Source organism: Pseudophryne corroboree, chromosome 2, assembly GCF_028390025.1.
Source record: "Pseudophryne corroboree isolate aPseCor3 chromosome 2, aPseCor3.hap2, whole genome shotgun sequence".
In the NCBI taxonomy this organism is placed as follows: Eukaryota; Metazoa; Chordata; class Amphibia; order Anura; family Myobatrachidae; genus Pseudophryne; species Pseudophryne corroboree.
Window position 1 is genome coordinate 700920084 of NC_086445.1, and position 15973 is coordinate 700936056.

Below are 15973 nucleotides of genomic sequence, written 5' to 3' on the forward strand. Positions count from 1 at the left end.
CTTTAGTCAAACCAAATAGCCCCACAGGTTTAAGTCATAAATACACTATAATAGGAAAGCCTACAAGTAATTACCATATTTGTACGGAAAGACTGTGAACTGTGGCCCTCATTCCGAGTTGTTCGCTCGGTATTTTTCATCGCATCGCAGTGAAAATCCGCTTAGTACGCATGCGCAATGTTCGCACTGCGACTGCGCCAAGTAACTTTACTATGATGAAAGTATTTTTACTCACGGCTTTTTCTTCGCTCCGGCGATCGTAATGTGATTGACAGGAAATGGGTGTTACTGGGCGGAAACACGGCGTTTCAGGGGCGTGTGGCTGAAAACGCTACCGTTTCCGGAAAAAACGCAGGAGTGGCCGGAGAAACGGTGGGAGTGCCTGGGCGAACGCTGGGTGTGTTTGTGACGTCAACCAGGAACGACAAGCACTGAAATGATCGCACAGGCAGAGTAAGTCTGGAGCTACTCTGAAACTGCTAACTCGTTTGTAATCGCAATATTGCGCGTACGTCGGTCGCAATTTTAAGAAGCTAAGATTCACTCCCAGTAGGCGGCGGCTTAGCGTGTGTAACTCTGCTACATTCGCCTTGCGAGCGAACAACTCGGAATGAGGGCCTATAACTGGATATATCTGGTTAGCTTACGAGAAACAGTGGATGGACTGAGCAATAAAAGGTGGCTGTGTACTGCTTGATTAGCTGCTGGATAAGCTACAATATAACATAAAAACTACAACAGTTAACTAAAGAGAGTTATATTTTAGAAAAAGTGTGAATTAACAATATCCATTCCTAAGTGGCAAGCTGCTTATATATGAATGCAGATTATCATTATATAGCTATATACATCTTTATCTGGTTGGTGCCAAGGGAATAACAGGAGACACATATTTTAATTGTCTTAAATGTTTATTATAAACTAGGTGATTCATCGCGCCCTACGGGCCCTCTTCACACCGTCATAAGGGGCTATGCCCCCTTAACCCTTGCACACCCTTGTGGCGTGCAATATTTTTATTATATGGGAGTATTACCGCCAATCATAATTGTGTGAGTGGTTAAATATTGCACGGATAAAGGGCGTGCAATGGTTATAGGGTCGAAGCCCCTTGCAGTGGTGTGAACAGCGCATGCAGGGCCTGATGAATCACCTAGTAGGTGCTTTGGTTGGGGGAGTGGCAGGTGCGGGGGAGACGCGGATGGGATCCGGGGGTGTTGCGGGAGGTGGAGGGGTGGTTGCGGTGGTGCTGCAGGTGGGGGAGGGGCTGGTGGTGCTGCAGGTGGGGGGGGTCCAGAGCCACCGCGAGTGGGGGAGGAGCAGTTGCGGGGGTGCCCTGGGTGGGGGAGGGGCGAATGCGGTGGTGCGGCGGGAGGGGCAAGTGCGGGGTTGCTGCGGGTGGGGGAGGGGTCCGGAGTTACAGCCGGTGCTGGAAGGGGTGTGGGGGTGCCGCGGATGGGGCCCGGAGGTACTGTGAGTGGGGGAGGGGTGGGTAATGCTTATCCTGCTTCTCCTGGCAGCAGCTAAGCTGCTGTCCTTCCTTTGGCAGTGGCTCTCCCAGAGACTCGCACAGCAGCCAGTCACTATTGTGCAGCCCCTACGGGCCAGAATGCTTCGGCGCTAAGGGCTGCTGGGAGCTGTAGTTTATTTAGTGCATCTACTTCCCTGTAATGCGGCGCGTTGGGACACTGGTGATAACAATAGTGACTGGCTGGCAGAACTGAGTGACTGGCTGAATCAATGTAAAAGGTGAGAGTGCTGTGAAAGGGATGCAGTGCAGGGAGGCACAGGAAGGAGAGGCACTCTCCCTACTATGCATCCTTGTGCTGAGCTGCTGCTGCTATCCCTGCTGCTGCTGCCGACTGCTGTCACACATGCAGCGGCGCCAGCAGCACAAAACCTCCTCTCCCCCCAGGGCCGTCTTTTCGTATGGGCTCAATGGGCTCTTGCCCAAGGGCCCCAAAAGTCTAAGGGCCCAAGGCTGATAGCTGAGGATCTCCTCTTTCCAGTGGTACCAGATTTTTGAAAATTGGCCCTAGGGAACCTGAGATATTTGACTTCTAAGCAGTGGTCCCCATCCAAGCCTGTTAATTGCTCTTCCCAGCCAGATATCTCAGATTCTGTCTGACTCAGAGCTTTCTGATGGTATACTCCAAAAGCTGGGACTCTCCCCTTTCAGTGAACACTGGCAGCTTGTCTCTACTCTGCACAGAACCAGAAATATCAGCCTTCCAGCAGCTGGTCCCTGCTCCAGCTCCACAGACCTGGTATGCAGTTTTATATTTTTGTTGGTGGATTGCTCTGGCTCCTGAGCTTTGATCCATAAGTCCTCAGTACCCCCTGAAAGGCGGGACTCTCTAGTGTTTTACCTCATTGAAAGCTAAAAAATCTATTTTCAGGAACTGGAGATATCTGCAGTTAAGCAGGCTGCCCTCCCACTGGAAAATTATGAATATTAAGCCCACTCCACTATCCACCCCTCCCGTGTGTATTAAACCCTGCCCTACCCCCCTGTAAGTCATGTAACAGGGTCCCTTCATTCAGCCCAATGCTCCCTTCTACAGTTTAGTGCTCTCCCTCCTTCCCCATCTCCCACCATTGGTGCAGTAAAGGAGTAATTAGCAGAAATGACTGCTACAGGTCCTACATGCTGAGAGGAAAATAGAACAGCCCCTACCACCCGGCGGACATCAAAGCTGCCACTGATAGCACCTCCCACCCCTACCGCTGCAGGATGGGTAGGGGCCCCAGTACATTGCTTTGCCCAGGGGCCTACACTGCTGTTGAGACAGCCCTGTCTCCCCCTTGGTGCCGGCAGCACAAAGCCTCCTCTCTCCCCCCGCTCACTTGTGTGACATTCAGTGGCCGGGCGGGAGCCAAAGGGGCGGAGCTAGATGGGAATAAGGGGTGGAGCTAGACGGGACCATGCTGCAGGAGGAGGATGTGCTGCTACAGCTTCGGCCAGCCAGATTTCATTAGGTAAGTGTCTAGAAAGAGAGTGAGTGTGTGTCTGTATATACAGTGTCTGTGTATACTGTATATATGTGTGACTGTATGTGTGTAATGTATGTACAATATGTGTGTGTGTTTATATATATATATATGTGTCTGTTGTGTGTGTATGTGTGACTGTGGCATAATGTGTGTAAGCGTCACTGGTACAGTAGGCGTTACGTGTGTAAGCAGCACTGGTACAGGGGGCATTACGTGTGTAAGCGGCATTGCTACAGGGGGCGTTACATGTGTAAGCGGCACTGGTACAGGGGACGTTACGCGTGTAAGCGGCACTGGTACAGGGGGCAATACACGTGTAAGCGGCACTGGTACAGGGGGCGTTACGTGTGTAAGCGGCACTGGTACAGGGGGCGTTACGTGTGTAAGCGGCACTGGTACAGGGGGCGTTACGTGTGTAAGCGTCACTGGTACAGGGGGCGTTACGTGTGTAAGCGGCACTGGTACAGGGGGCGTTACGTGTGTAAGCGGCACTGGTACAGGGGGCATTACGTGTGTAAGCGTCACTGCTACGGGGGATGTTACGTGTATAAGCGTCACTGCTACAGGGGGTGTTACGTGTATAAGCGTCACTGGTATAGGGGGGCGTTACGTGTGTAAGCGTCACTGGTACAGGGGGCGTTACGTGTGTAAGCATCACTGGTACAGGGGGCGTTACTTGTGTATGGTCACTGGAACAGGGGGGCGTTACATGTGTAAGCGTCACTGGTACAGGGGGCGTTACATGTGTAAGTGTCTCTACTACAGGGGGTATTATGTGCGCTGTGCCTTTGTAAAGTATGCAAGGGTGCAAATTTATAGTTTGCAGGGGGGGCGCCGAACACCCTAGCACCGGTCCAGACTGCACACCCACTGCACTGCACAGCACTGTCACCTTTTACATTGATTCAGCGTCCAGACATTACCCTCCACGATATCACCCACTCTATCCGTTACATTAGCCATCTTCGGGCTTCCAGGCTGGCAGCCCAGGTGCTGTGTTGCGGAGTCAGGGCCTCTGGGGATCTGGGCGCGGCTGTGTCGGGGAGGCAGTTCTGTGACATCAAGCGCAGAGGAGGCTCCAGGGCATACTTGCCTACATTGTATTTCTCCTCTCCGGGAGAAGTCCGGAAAGGAGACGCTGCAGGAGTCTTCGGGGGGCGGGGCCGGATGGTGACATCACCATGGCCCGCCCCCACATTGGCAAATGCCGCTATTCGCGGGTCCGTGGGAAGGGGTTGGGGCTAAAATGACACAATTTGCATCATTTTAACCCCTTCCCCACCCGACGGACCCGCGAAAACGGGAGATTATCTCTCCATCCTGCTCGCCCACTCTTCCGGGGGTCCGGGGGCTAACCCCAAAAAACGGGAGCCTCCCGCAGCTTCTGAGAGAGTAGATAAGTATGCTCCTGGGCTCAGAGAGTATGCAGCGCAGGGAGGGCTATGAAAGCCTTCTGCTGCGCCGCTTTCATACACATCTATGCCGGTGGCTTTTGTTCCACCTGCGCCGCGGCTAGGAAGTGGGGATTATTAATGCTGTAGGGGGCAGGTGGACTGGCAGCAGGACACAGGACGCTGCAGGAAAAGGATGTTTTTCCCCCCCTATCTACAGCGCAGAGACTTGCTGCAGGTGCAGTGGCATACCCTCCAGCTGCACCTTTTTGGCAGGTACAGTCCCTTTTTTGTATGGTCTATACCGATTTTTGACTCTCCAAGCTTCCATTGAAAGTATAGGAAAAGGGGCGTGACCACGCGGCTGTACCCGTGACCACGCCCCCTTTTCAAATTTGTATCAATTTTTATGTGTAAATTGTTGGAGGGTATGTTGCTGCAGATGCAGTGGGCCTATTTTGGGGTGTGGGGCTGGAGCTGCAGCTCCATCAGTCCCATTACTAATCCTGCTCTGTGAAAACACAGCAGGCAAAGGGCAGAGCCTCACATTGCATATAACCTGTGTGGGAGGGCATTTCTCGCCCAATCAGCTGTGGACTGGGTGTGATAGACCTGCCACTAACCCAATGAGAGATGCGTTATACACACAGGCACAAAGTCACAGATCTGAGCTATTATATAGGAGATCGATTTTACATGTGATATTAAAAAACTTTCTTAGGTGTGAAAGTACCAGTGCTGTTCTTGTGTGTTTTTTGTTATTTTAGCTTTTAAGGCTATGAATCCAGCCTTTTGGAATAAGCAGCAGGTATTTCTTAACAACTATAGCGCCAGAATTTATATTTTATTGAAGTTTTCTTCAGAGATTCCCTGTTGCAGAGAAACCATCATTTAGAAGACTCTCAAGCCACCAGGCCTGTAACCATAGGCGTGCGCAGCTAATTTTATTAGGGGGTGCACCGCAGGGGGGGAGTGTCTAGCATTGCATTTTGGGTGTGCCTAGAACTGCATTTTGGGTGTGTCTAACACCGCCTTTTGGGCATTTCTAGCACTGCCCAGGGACATGTAATACACCAGCAGTGCCAGATACATGTATCGCCCCCAGCGGTGCCAGATACACAGCAGTTCCAGGTACATGTAATGCCCCCAGCAGTGCCAAATACACGTAATGCCCCAAGCGGTGCCAGATACACATAATCCCCTAATGGTGCCAGATACACATAATCCCTCAGCAGTGCCTTATCAATGTATCAACTAATATATAAAACGACTGTACAGTATATAGGGAAAGCCACATCGATTCTACACAAACACACACAATATAATATATACCAATGTAGCCACACTCATCGTGGCTACATCTAGGCCAGAGTGCGTCTTATTTGCAGTGATGTACTGTATAATGGGGTGCAGCAGTCTAGTTAAGAAAAAGTCTCAGGATGGCATAAAGTACATTTTCAATATTTCAATGCCTATTTAATAATGCAGCTTTTGAATCAGAATTAACTGTTCTCTATGAGGTTGTGCCGGTCTACTTTACATGTTTATATACATGTTTATATATCAATATTATCTATTAAAAAAAAAAATTAATAATAAAAAAAAAAAAAATACAAATATATATATATATAGAGAGAGAGAGAGATAATATTGTAATATTGATAAAATGTATGTGTATGAGAGGCATATAATGTGTATGTGTATATATATATATATATATATATATATATATACATACACACACATTTTTCTCACAGATAAATTTTTTACTGCAGACTTCACCCCCACACACACCATTATTTTTCTACCTTTATTTTCTCCCTCTTCAGACAATGACTTTTCTGGGACCCGTGTCCAAAATACAGAAAGTGCATGAAGCAATTAGTGGCAGGCAGGGCCGGTGCAAGGTCTCTCTGCACCCTAGGCAAAGCTTCAAGCTAGCGCCCCCTAACCTGCAATACCCTGCAAAAAAGTTTCACTTTGTTCACAATATATTTCACTTTAAAAGTCCTTGAGTGCTGTCTATTTTTCATATACTGTATAATACTGTATATGGGCTCTGGTGTGTATATTTAATTGGGGTTGGGAACAGGATGTGCGGTCAAAATACCAACTGTGGTATCCCGACCACCATAATACCATCATTTTGAATGAAATTAATGAACCTTACCCCTTACACTAACCCTCCCTCCCCAGCATACTGAAATTCAGGATGTCGATTGTCGGGATTCCACATCAGCATTCTGAAAGCTGGGATGCCAACATCCCTTTAATTTTATGTGTATACATACATACTGTATATACGCACAGACGTACATATATGTGTATGCTCCTTATGGTGTTCCATTCCCCCATCTGTAAATTTATTTGCTGGATGAATTCAGTGGTGCCCTCCAGTGGTCAGCGCCCCTAGGCAGCCGCCTAAAGCTGCCTAATGGAAGAGCCGGCCCTGGTTGCAGGTTCCAAAAGAACCTGGCGGTGGTGCAGCCAAAATAAGTGATGACTGCTCAGACATTTCAAACCCAGCGCTGACCATGAGCCAATTGGAATTCGAGGACCGGCAGCCAATCAGGACGGCCACAGCGGCTGCTTCTGATTGGCTGCTAGTCCGCAAGCTCCAATTGGCTCACGTCCAGCACCGGATTTGAGATGCTGCAGGGCTGGGAGCTGTCTCTCCTAGTCCGAGGCTGCCTGCAGGTTCGTCAGCTACAGCTAGCTGGCGGCACCGGCGCTAATTCACACAATTACCGCACGCATCCTCTTCTCTGTATGGGCCGTAACAGCAGACCTGATGACAACTTGATGGTGACCCTGGGAGCAGGAATCGATCGGTACTGTGAGGGGGGGGGGGACAGACATTAGGGGGTGCCTGTGCGCACCAGGAACCCCTCGTGCGCACGCCTATGCCTGTAACTGCTGAAGGAACAGCGACAGGGGGCCAAGAAATGTGGGTGTTTTAAGCCCCATGGTTTCTGTTGCTGATACTGCTGATTCATAACTACTGTACCACTCTTGGAGCTCAGCTCCGATCAGGCAGCATTTGAAGCTGCCGGATCTCAACCAGACTCTTAGGGTGGTCATCTTCCAACTACAATTTTAGCTGTGTCTAATAATTATATGTTTTATTTTATTCCAGACACCTTAGATATTGGGCCACTTGACTGACATCAGCTACAATATCAACATGATGTCACATAGTGTCAAAGCAGCAGTGTCCTAAATGGAGCAGTCCTTATATAGCACAGGACAGCTCTTATAATCAGAGGTATCCTTTGCAATTTTACTTGCAATTGTACAAGCATACAGCATTACCAACAGCTGCTATGCTTGCAATCAGTGGCGGGATCTATTACAAGCAATTACAAGCATTTATGCAATTAATGTATCACGATTTCATTAATAAATTCACAGATATAGAAACTTCTACAGCTCACTGCAAACAGTTGCTAATTTTGGATCTATCTATGTTTCTATATTAAATATTTAATTAATAAAAGTTACGTTTTAATCAAGAAATCATTACCACTTTTTGTTTCTGAGTTAGAGTGCTCCCAACATAGGTTACTTCTTTCCTCTCGTTACCTGCATATTGAATTATGTCCTTTAACCCATGGGAGCACCACTGACAATCACTTTTCAATATACCCAATAAGTCTTGCACTACTAGTAGACAGTGATAAATACCAGACAATTGTCTATACTGTCTATCTTCTCGGAAACCAACTAAATAATTCATTATTTTTCATCACTACACAGTCCTGTGCGGCAGAGCCGACCTTAGGCATAGGCAAACTATGCAAATGCCTAGGGCATTTGGTATGCTTAGGGGCACCAGCAGCTTCTGATGATTAAAATGATATGTGGCATGCCTATATTCTGTGTGTCACTGTGGCTGTATCTGCATATGAAATGCTACGTTGCAGTGTATTCCTGGAAATCAGTGTAATGTAGCATTTCATATGCAGATAGAGCCGCAGTCGCACACAGAATATAAGCATGCTGCATATCATTTTAACCAGCAGAAGCTGCGTCTGTGTCCTAGCCACATAGTAATGAAAATAAGATGCATTTTCTTAAACAAAAGGCGCTCGACGTTGTTGCCAGCTGACTCATGTCTGGCATCTCCTGCAGAACTAGCGGCGGTGCTAGGGGGCACCATCCAAAATCTTGCCTAAGGCATCATATTGGTTAAGGCCGGCTCTGCTGTGCGGCATCCCTAAACCAACCCTACAATTGTACAAGCATACAGCATTACTAACAGCTGCTATGCTTGCAATCAGTTGCGTGATGTATTACAAGCAAAATGAGTTCTAGTGGTTACTGTACAATTAGATACTCATAGATATGTTTAATCTATGAGACCCTTTCGGGTTTTGATTTTGGTTTTCGATCTGGATGATTTTTGGAAAAAAAACACAAAAACAGCTAAAGTCACAGAATTTGGGGGATATTTTGATCCTACGGTATTATTAACCTCAATAGCATTAATTTCCACTCATTTCCATTCTATTCTGAACACCTCACAACTCACAATATTATTTTTAGGCCAAAAGGTTGCACCGAGGTTGCTGGATGACTAAGCTAAGTGACGAAAGTGGGAGGCACAAACACCTGGCCCATATAGGAGTGGCACTGCAGTGGCAGACAGGACAACAGTTTTCAAAACTAGGCCCCAAAGAGCACACAATGCAAAGAAGACAAAGAGGTGCAATGAGGTAGCTGGATGTTTAAACTAAGCGACCAAAATGGGTGACAAAAACACCTGGCCCATCTAGGAATATCACTGCAGTGTCAGACAGGATGGCAGTTTTAAAAAATAGGCCCCAAAGAGCACAAAATGCAAAGAAGTAAAAGAGGTACATGCAGGTCGCTGGATGACTAAGCTAAGCGACCCAAGTGGGCAGCATAATCACCTGGCTCATCTAGGAGTGGCACTGCATTGGCAGACAGGATGGCAGTTTTAAAAAATAGGCCCCAAACAGCACATAATGCAAAGAAAACAAAAGAGGTGCAAGATGGAATTGTCCTTGGGCCCTCCCAGCCACCATTATGTTGTAAAAACAGGACATGCACACGTTAACAAACCAATAATTTCAGAGACAGGGTCTGCGAGACAACTGTGGCTGAAGTGATTGGTTTGTTTGGGCCTCCACAAAAAAAGAGCAATTAATCCCCCCACCAGAAAAGAAGCAATTCTTCTCTCCTTGCACAAACTGGCTCTACAGAGGCAAGATGTCGTCCTCATACTCATCTTCCGATTCCTCCCCCCTTTCAGTGTGTACATCCTCCTCCTCACACAGTATTCATTCGTCCCCACTGGAATCCACCATCACAGGTCCCTGTGTACTTTCTGGAGGCAATCCATCCTCTGAAGCATATAGAGTGTAGAATTCCACCTCGTTACCACCTCTTGCTTCAGGTGATGGCGGGGCAGGTTCAGGAGTGTTTGCTGGCGCTCCAGTCTTTGGCACGGGGTGGCTAAATGATGAAAGTGGCCCGCAATTTTGTGGGCCACCGACAGCATCTCCTGCAGTCCTATGTCATTTTTCAAACAATTCTGCATCACCAAATTAATTGTATGTGGAAAATATGGGACGTGCTGGAATTTGCCCAGATGTAATGCACGCACAATCTTGGTGGCGTTGTCCAAAATCACAAGTCCCCAGGAGAGTCTAAGTGGGGTAAGCCATTGTGCGATGATGTCCCTCAGTTTCTGTAAGAGGTTGTCAGCGGTGTGCCTCTTACGGAAACCGGTGTTTCACAGCATAGCCTGCCTAGAAACGAGCTGGCATTTGTGAGATGCTGCAACTGGTGCCGCTGCTGTTGTTGCTGCGGGAGGCAATACATCTACCCAGTGTGCTGTCACAGTCATGTAGTCCTTAATTTGCCCTGCTCCACTTATCCACATGTCCGTGGTTAAGTGGACACTGGGAGCAGCCGCATTTTTCAGGACACTGAGGACACTTTTCTTAATGTTCTTGTACAGTCCGGGAATCGCTTTCCTAGTGAAGTGGAATCTAGATGGGATTTGGTACCAGGGACACACTACCTCCATCAATTGTCTAAATCCCACTGCATCAATGGCGTATACCGGATGCACGTCTAACACCAACATAGCTGTCAAGGCCTCAGTTATCAGCTTAGCAACAGAATGACTGCTGTCATATTTCATCTTCTTCGCAAAGGACTAATGGACAGTCAATTGCTTAGTTGAAGTAGTACAAGTGGTCTTCCGACTTCCCCTCTGGGATGACGATCGACTCCCAGCAGCAACAACAGCAGCAGCAGTAGGCGTGCCACTCAAGGATCCTCCGGAGGAATCCCGATTAGGAGGGGACTCGTCAGTCATGCCAGTGACATGGCCTGCAGGACTACTGACGTTCCTGACTAAGGAGGAAGTTGACGTTGAGGGAGTTGGTGGTGTGGCTTGCAGGAGCTTGGTTACAAGAGGAAGAAGGTATTTAGGTGTCAGTGGACTGCTTACACTCTTACCCAAAAAAATGTGAACTTGACAATGACTTCTGATGAATGCGCTGCAGGTGACGTATAAGGGACGACGTTCCTAAGTGGTTAATAACCTTACACCTACTTATTACGGATTGACAAAGGCAACACACTGCTGGACACCTGTTGTCCGGATTTGTGGAGAAATAATTCCACGCAGAAGAGGTGGCTTTTTTGGTATTTTGCCCAGCCATGACAATGGGCTTATTCATCCCACGGACAACAACTGTATCCCCGGGTGCCTGATTTAAACAAACCACATCACCATCAGAATCCTCATCGTCAACTTCCTCCTCACTGCCAGCAACACCCATATCCTCATCCTGGTGTACTTCAACAGTGACATCTTCAATTTGAATATCAGAAACTGGACTGTGGGTGCTCCTTCCAGCACTTGCAGAGGGCGTGCAAATGGTGGAAGGAGACACCTCCTCTTGTCCAGTGTTGGGAAGCTCAGGCATCGCAACCGCCGACACACTTGGACTCTCCTTGGGGATTTGTGATACCATCTTAGAACGCACAGTTCTTTGCTGTGCTTTTGCCAGCTTAACTCAACATTTTTCTAGCGGGTCATTTTACTGACCTTTGGCTTTTTGGATTTTATATGTCCTCTACTATGACATTGGGCATCGGTCTTGGCAGACGACATTGATGACATTTCATCGTCTATGTAATGACTAGTGGCAGCAGCTTCAGCACTAGGAGGAAGTGGTTCTTGATCTTTCCCTATTTTATCCTCCAAATTTTTGCTCTCCATTATTTTTCTGGAGTTATATAACACAATGAGTTGTTCGCTTGCTGCTATTTTTAGCAGAATTGCTAATAGGCTAAAATCCGGCAGTTCTGCGCATGCGTATGCACCGCAGGGCGCACGCGCTAAGCAATTGCACACAAAACTATGCTATTTTACTCACGGGCGAACAAAGCTTTTCAGTTGCTCTGTTGATCGGAGAATGATTGACAGGAAGTTGGTGTTTCTGGGTGGTAACTGAGCGTTTTCTGGGAGTGTGCTAAAAAAATGCAGGCGTGCCAGCAGAAAATGCAGGAGTGGCTGTAGAAATGGGGAGTGGCTGGCCAGACGCTGGGCGTGTTTGTGACGTCAAACCAGGAACTAAATGGACTGAGGTGATCGCAATCTAGGAGTAGGTCTGGAGCTACTCAGAAACTGCAAGGAAATACTTAATAGCAGAATTTCTAATCTTTCGTTAGCAATTCTGCTATGCTAAGATACACTCCCAGAGGGCGGCGACTTTGCGTTTGCATTTCTGCTAAAAGTAGCTAGTGAGCGAACAACTCGGAATGACCACCAATATGCGGCACAGGAGAGCGTACCCCTACACCACACAGGGAAAACCCTGTAAAGATTATTTGGATTAAATATTAATAACCCCTTTATTTGGAGTAAATAATATACAGCACAGGACAGCACCACTGGAATTATACGGCAGTACCACTGGACTGGACTTATACGGCAGTACCACTGGACTGGACTTATACGGCAGTACCACTGGACTTATACGGCAGTACCACTGGACTTATATGGCAGTATCACTGGACTTATACGGCAGTACCACTGGACTTATTCGGCAGTACCACTGGGTTTTGTATTGCAGTACCACTGGACTTATACGGCAGTACCATTGGACTGGATTTATACAGCAGTTCCACTGGACATATACGATAGTATCACTGGACTTATACGGCAGTATCACTGGACTTATATGGCAGTACCTCTGGACTTTTACAGCAGTACCACTGGACTGGATTTATACAGCAGTACCACTTGACTTATACGGCAGTATCACTGGGCTTATATGGCAGTACCACTGGACTTATACAGCAGTACCAGTGGATTGGACTTATGTGGCAGTACCACTGGACTTATATGGAAGTACCACTGGACTTACACGACAGTACCACTGGACTTATATGGTAGTACCACTGGACTGGACTTATACGGCAGTACCACTGGACTGGACTTATACTGCAGTACCACTGGACTTATATGGCAGTACCACTGGACTTATATGGCAGTATCACTGGACTTATATGGCAGTACCACTGGACTTATTCGGCAGTACCACTGGGTTTATATTGCAGTACTACTGGACTTATACGGCAGTACCATTGGACTGGATTTATACAGCAGTTCCACTGGACATATACGATAGTATCACTGGACTTATACGGCAGTATCACTGGACTTATATGGCAGTACCTCTGGACTTATACAGCAGTACCACTGGATGTATATGGCAGAGCCACTGGACTTATACAGCAGTACCACTGGACTTATACGGCAGTACCACTTGACTTATACGGCAGTATCACTGGGCTTATACGGCAGTACCACTGGACTTATACAGCAGTACCAGTGGACTGGACTTATATGGAAGTACCACTGGACTTATATGACAGTACCACTGGACTTATATGGTAGTACCACTGGACTGAACTTATATGGCAGTACCACTGGACTTATACGGCAGTATCAGTGGACTTATATGGCAATATCACTGGACTTATATGGCAGTATCACTGGACTTATATGGCAGTACCACTGGACTTATACAGCAGTACCACTGGATGTATATGGCAGTGCCACTGGACTTATACGGCAGTACCATTGGACTTATACGGCAGTACCACTGGACTTATATGGCAGTACCACTATACTTATACGGCAATATCACTGAACTGGACTTATATGGCAGTACCACTGGACTTATACGGCACTATTACTGGACTTACTGTATACGGCAGTACCACTGGACTTATACAGCAGTACCACTGGACTTATACAGCAGTACCACTGGACTTATACGGCAGTACTACTGGACTTATACGGCAGCACCCCTGGACTTATACAGCAGTACCACTGGACTTATACGGCAGTACTACTGGACTTACACGGCAGCACCCCATGACTTATACGGCAGTACCCCTGGACTTATACGGCAGCACCACTGGACTTATGGCAGCACAGGACACCACCACTGGACTTATGGCCGCACAGGACACCACCACTGGACTGATGCAGCACAACACAGCACCACTGCACTGTATTTATACAGCAGCACCACTGGACATATGGCAGCACAGGACACCACCACTAGACTGATTCAGCACAAGACAGCACCACTGGACTGGACTTATACAGTAGCACTGGACTTATGGCAGCACAGGACACCACCACTGTGACTGGACTGATGCAGCACAAGACACCACCACTGGACTGATGCAGGACAAGACAGCACTGGAATGACACATATGAGCAGGTTGCCACACCACTTTCCCGCACAAACAGACACTGAGGAGAGAGACGCGCCCTTTCGCTACACTCTTCAGGACTGGAGTGAAAATGGCGGTGACACGCGGCTCCTTATTTGGAATACAAAACCCGCGAGAATCCAACAGCGGGATGATGACGACGTATTGTCTCGTTCTAATTTCCAAGTCTGTGGGGAAGTCCCGAGCCGGGCTCGGATCCGGGCTCGGGACGTGAAATTCAGGGGAGTTCGGTTTTCAGAGAACTGAACCCGCTCATCTCTAATTTTATCCCAGACACTCTTAGATATTGAGCAACTTGCCTTACATCAGGTACAATATCAACATGATCTCACATAGGGGTCTATTTACTAAGTCTTGGAGAGAGATAAAGTGGGCGGAGATAAAGTACCAACCAACCACCTCCTGTCATTTTTCAAACTCAGTCTGTAACATGGCAGTTAGCAGCTGATTGGCTGCTACTTTATCTCCGTCCAGTTTATCTCTCTCCATGGCTTAGTACATAGTACATAGACCCCATTGAGTCAAACTAGCACTGGTAAAGCTTCTAAACAATGACTTAAATGTACCATGATGTATTCACCTAATATCACAGTGTTAGCAGAAATTAATGCTGAAGTGCCTGTGTGCTTGAGGAAACTCAAAGAGACCACCAATAATATATGACATTCCAAATATCATCTGTTTTGTCCAAGTAAGAAAACTTTACTTCAGTTATATATTTTTGTGATGAGTGAGCGTGTTGCATTTTTGATGCCATAAATAGAAAAGCTGTCAGAGAATGCTATTGTAAGAAGTTTCAGATCGTATTCACAAAGAGAATTTTATAAGAGTGCCTTATTGCATGTGAGTGACTCTGCAGTACAGTCAAGGGCAGGAGACAAGGCGGAGCCACAGAAGTTACAAGCGAAGGTTGTAGTTGGCAGGAGACAGAGGGAAACTTCCATCTTCATCCCAGGTCTCGAGTTCCATAAACACCTCGTAAGGGCACAGAGGAAGGAGCTCATCAGAGAGGAGAGAGAGAGTGACAGAGAAAAGAGGAAAGAAAAAGAGCAAAGCTGAGTGAGGAAAGTTTTTTATTTTGGGCTAAGCAATAGTGTAGAAGGGGGAAGAAAAGGAGGGATACAGAGAATAACTTGTTTGGTGACCTGAGAAAGTCACATCATTTCTGTGAAAGCACAGGCACTACTACTGTACGTCTATTTATAGCATACAGTATAAAGCAGTACTTAGGCATAAAATCTGCAACACACCTGGACACAGCCTGCTCATACAGCCTTTCAGGATACTTAGCCTGGAAATATTCAAAAGGACACACAAGGTAAGGATATTATCAGGTATTTGGAAGAGGTTATTATATTGGACTGCATAGCATAAAGACATTGTTTAAAATTGAGTGGATACAGATTTTAAAACTCAATACAGAATCTACATGTATGTACTTTGCATCTCACTAATCACTTTTATGTAAAAAAAAAAGTCAATATGGTATTTGATTTAGCTTTCTGAGCGGCAGATACTTGCTCATTGCTTTCACAATTTTAATGCATAAACTTAATATACAGTAATAAAATAAATTTGCTGAATTGGTATATTACTTTATAAACCAAATGAGATAAATCACAAAATGCCTAATTTCCTCTTGAACCTCAAAGGTCTCTTACTCAACTGCACAGTCATTAATAGCAAGCAGATCACTGTCCATCTTTGCATAGATAACCTGTCATATCATCCTTTATATATATTTGTTAAATGAGTGCAACAACTTATGATTGTATTCTGTACTTGCTGAAGAT

The 15973-nt window shown here is 46.7% G+C and overlaps 1 protein-coding gene across 1 annotated transcript in view; it reads left to right on the forward strand.

Moving 5' to 3' along the window:
* The first annotated feature begins 15112 nt into the window (after positions 1–15112).
* FMOD (fibromodulin) overlaps positions 15113–15973 on the forward strand; it is a 47478-nt gene continuing 46617 nt past the window's right edge. The window contains exon 1 of the mRNA XM_063955282.1: positions 15113–15498. The gene's annotated coding sequence lies outside the window, so the exon portion shown is untranslated. The remainder of the gene's footprint in view (positions 15499–15973) is intronic.